This window comes from Solanum tuberosum, unplaced genomic scaffold (genome assembly GCF_000226075.1).
Source record: "Solanum tuberosum cultivar DM 1-3 516 R44 unplaced genomic scaffold, SolTub_3.0 scf00453, whole genome shotgun sequence".
NCBI classification, from domain to species: Eukaryota; Viridiplantae; Streptophyta; class Magnoliopsida; order Solanales; family Solanaceae; genus Solanum; species Solanum tuberosum.
The window spans coordinates 91,011-96,028 of NW_006239393.1; positions in this window are offsets into that span (position 1 = coordinate 91,011).

The window sequence follows — 5,018 nt, forward strand, 5'->3', positions numbered from 1 at the left end:
TATATATATATATATATATATATATATATATATATATATATTCACGTGTCGACATGGCACCCGATCCCATAAATACTATACGCATAATGCAATACAACCACAAAGAATCACAATTATGCACGAACATTTATGTCATACATAGATTGCATATGATTGACTATATCTTTCACCGCACATTATGATTTTCCAACTCTGCTACTCATATATCATGTATGCATCACTAACAACGTAGTTAACAAACATATATAGTGTAATGATCCAGTCAGTCAATTTTGGAAAGTTTTATGAATTTATCATTTTGACATTTCCGATATCGACCCCGGGTCTTTTATGTTTGAATTTTGAAAAGTTGGTTTTGAACTTTGAGTTAAAAGTTAAGAATTTGGTAAGTTTGTGCTTTTAAAAGGTTAAGTTGCTTAAAAGTAATTTTTGGTGTCTTTTGGAGTTTCGAGTATCGGAATTAAATTGTGACGATTCCATTAGTCTTGGAATGTGGAATCTGAGCTATGAGAGTTGTCACTTTTAGATTCCGAGTCTTTTTGAGGATTTGAGGTCCTAAGTTATAAAATGGAGGAATTTTAGCATTTGGGTTGACTTTGGTCAACATTCAGGGTTCGAATGCTTGGAACGGAATTTCAAGAGTTTCATTGGATTCAGGGGATGATTTTAGGCCTGAGTGAGGTCCCGATCTTGTTTTGGCCATTTTAGGCGTTGAGTTAATTTCTTGTGGTTTTCACAGATATCGGATTAAGGAGACCTCAAATTCGTATTTTGATGGTTCCATTGAGTCTGGAATGTCGAGTATAATTGATTTACACATGTGGTTTATGGTTAGGGGTTCCGAATGAATCCTAAGGGTCTTTTCGATGATTTTTGAGTTGGCTAAATTTTCTATTATGTGTGTCGAAGCAAACCCTCCGCGATTGCGGAGGGGTGCCCACGTTCGCGGGAAATCAAAGATTTGACCTCTGCATTCGCAGAGCTCATTTATGAGTTGTCCGACCACGTTCACGGATAGGGTTCTGCATTCGCAGAGGACCCTTGATAGTGTTTAAACCCAAACTTCATTGTTTCTTCCCCATCTTTCATTTTTGAAGCTTTGAACTCGTTGGAGGCAATTTCAATCGTCCGTTTCAAGATAAAATAGTTGGGTAACGTTTCTTAACTTTAAATCTTCAATTGCCAATTATTATTATTGAATTTTTGAGTTTAAATCAAGATTTTGGGTCGATATATTGGGGGTGCTTCCTGAACTTGAGTTTTGAAGTAAAAGTGAGTTTGTGAACTGATTTTGAGCCCCTTTTCGAAAAGATTTTCACCAATGAGTTTCTAAGGCCTTGAGTAACATTTCCAAGTACTAAATTTTGAATTCAAACCTTATTTTTCGAAATTGAATTTTGTGTTGATTGACCCATTTTTCAAAGAATTGATGTGGGTATTATTGTTTCCAGAAATTTATTGTGAATATTTGCTTATATATAGATTGTGTGACTTTGGAAGTGATTCGAAAGGGGAAGACTCAACTACTAGAGTGACTACTGATTGATTTAAGGCAAGGGATTTCCTAAACCTTGTATTCTAGTCGGATTTGTGTATTCCCTTCGTTGCTTGTGTGTTGGAAATAATGGGAGTGGGGTGAAGGGTTAATTGTCCACTTGATAACTCTTAACTAATAAAAATGGGTTGAAATGAAAAGTCTATGTAATGATCATGATGTTTGTGAATTGTCTTGTTGTAACCCTAGTGATTGATAGATGAAATGCTTGATAACATGAAAGTGAACTTGAATTGTACAAATTGTTGTCTCTTTCATGTGGTATGATACTGCTTGTGTTCATGGATTGTTGAATGTCGTGATGAGACATGTGACGATTTTGATGCTGAGGTTTTTGTCGGTAAGTGTTTATGATGCTGAGATCTTTGCCGGCAAGTGTTTATGATGCTGAGTTATTTGCCAGCGAGTGTCATGATGCCGAGGTATTTGCCAACGATTATTATAATGTCAAGGTCTTTATCGGTGATTGTTATAATGTCGAGGTCTTTGTCGGCGATTGGTATTGTGTCGATGGGAAATGATTTCGGTGAGAGATTGATTCTTGTGATTTGATGCACTTCTATGCTTATGAGTGACTTACTTGTTACTTGTGATTTTATGTGTAATTGATCTACTTGACTTTGAGATTGACTTAATTGATTTGTTGATTTTTTTTATTGTGACTATTGAACTGTGGATATTGGGCCTTGTGAGTTGTGTATGGTAGAATTGCTTGGTCAGGCTGCTTTCTGTGCAGGTTGTAGTTTGAGGAGGTTCGGTTGGAGTGTAATGGGTACTCGATTTTTAGCTAGATGTCTTGTATATTAGGTTGCTTGTTGGGAACTATGTTGTTGGTGTCGCACCCTATTTCGAACCGGCCGAAACAATTCACAACATAATACGGCTGACACTCTGATTTTTTGAAAAAAAAGTTTTGCATTTTAGAGTCGCCACCTAAATTTTAAGGAAAATATTAGGAAAACCATTTTTTAAATATGTAAATGTAAACTCTGTTTTGATTTGCGAAAACAGTGAGATTCTGAGTAAGGGTTTTGGTTACTCGAGGGGAAGGTGTTAAGCACCCTCAGAGCCTATCTGAAGATAGTCCTTAAACTCAATTTAGAAAACTATAATTAGGAAAACTTGTTTATTTATTTGCTTTAAAATTAATGGTAAGTAAATTTTATTAGTTTAAGAAAAAGAGTAAAATACAAGGTACGACATATATATGTTTATTAGATAAAATTATAGTAGTATGTTTATCATACGGTAAGAAGAAATAAATAAATAAATAAATAAATGCACTAAAAGTGTATGACAATTTTATGTTAAAAAAAAGGGATAAGGGTCTGAAAAATACCTCAACTTTGGTCGGATTTGCTGTTGCGATACTAAACTTTCATGAGGACCTATTACCTCCCTAGACTATTTAATACCGTATTTTTTACTCCCTGAACTATTTAATAGTGTATTTTAAAGGTATATATGTGCCCACGTGGACACATTACTATTTATAATTTTGCATTATTTTTTATGTCCACGTGGGCAAATATATATGTTTAAAATATGGTATTAAATAGTCTAGGGAGGTAATAGATCGTCATGAAAGTTTAGTATCGCAACAGCAAAATTCGACCAAAAGTTGGGTATTTTTCAGACCCTTATCCCTAAAAAAATCATATAGATGTGTCTTATATAAATGTTGAGTTTAAAGGATAGGAAAATTTGTTGTTTTATTTATATAGAATTAAGACGTGAAATAAAATAAAATGAGATAGTAGTCGAGTGTAAATATGTAGTAATATGTAATATGTAATTTGGATAAAAATAGAGTTTCCTAAAAAATATAATTAAAATAAATAAATAATAATGATACTAAATGTTAAAATATTAGATAGAGTTTGTGATCTAAAATTATGTTTATTATAAAGTGTAGTATATACATGTAAGTTGTTTAAACATGTGAACACTTATTATTTATTTACACGTATAGACAAATTGACGATAGATTATATGTAGTAAAGTAATATGTATATTTAAGTGTAGGCATTTATAAATTATAAAAATAAATAAATAACATTAATAAAAGAGATAGTAGATAATACTAGGTTATATGGAGAAAATATAGAATATATACCTTTTCTAAAATCTCGAAATAACATGTTAAGAAATTAAAATGTTTTAATAATATTAGATTATTTTTTTTAAAAATGATGATGGTAAATATACATATATATATTTTTTCGAAAAGGGTTGATGTAAAAGAAATAATAAAATAAAATGGGTCTAACTATTGGTTACCCACCCCAACTCATCACTCCTCCACCCTTCGTCTTGAAGGATCTAAGAATCGCCTAATTATTTCAAAGATGAAGAATTAGGGGGGCATCTAAATATTGGACTAAATAATGTTAAGGTTAACTCCTATTAAGGGTCTACTAAAACTAATATAATTCTAGGTAAGAAATCCTAATTATCCTAAGGGAGAGAGATTGAAAGCTCTTTTTTTTTAAAAAAAAAAAGGGTTTGTTTAAAAATCGTTAACCGACCAAAATTAAAAGACAACTTATAAAAAGGGTTTTAAGAGGAAATATTAACATAATATAAACTAGCTTTAATAGAAAGCGTTAATATATAAGAAAAATGATAACTATAAACAATCTCGAGAATGAAACAATATCTACTATAATCTAAGAAAATTAGTTAAGATTTAATTATTATTTTTTAACGAGCCAGAGGCTTTAAAAAATGGATATAATTTATTGGGTAAAAGTTTTTTTTAAAAAAAAAATATAAAAAATAAATCAACTTAAAGGATGGGGACCAAATTCTAGGCCATTTTTGTTTTTAAAGAAAATAATTATTGTATTCCATTTGAAAGTTGTGTTCTATCAACTAATCTACCCGTTCTAAAGTTCTCAAAAAAAGTTGTATTATTAGTCTAAAACATAAACACTTCTACGTACTAATTTCCAACACTTACAAAGTTTTAAGAAAAATATGTGTTTTATTGCACTCAAAATGTGCATTTTAATGTTCAAATTGTTACCCCTCAAGGCTCTCAAAATCTGCCCCTTTTTTAAGCTAAAAAATCTGCACTATTAAACCTTTAGAATCTATATTTTGTACTCTTATTCTGAGTAAAAGATACCTACAAATGTTGTTAGTAACGAATGGTTAAAAATAAATAATAGTCATAACATTCTATGTGTGGCATCACCACAAGTGTGACATTAATTGAGGAAATGACATAAACTCACCAATATAGCATAATGTCCTCTACAAAACACGGTAAACAAGAGCAAATATCAAACATAAAGCTGCAATTCTATAACGCTAATTAGAAGCAAAATTATGTATATTTTGAGGACATAAATTCTTAAAGAGAAGAAGAAGCACTAGACAGTATCGATGAGGTGGGGCTGCTAGACACAAGCGATAATATAGGCAAAAACAAATCTGATTTGGACAGATGAATGGAGTC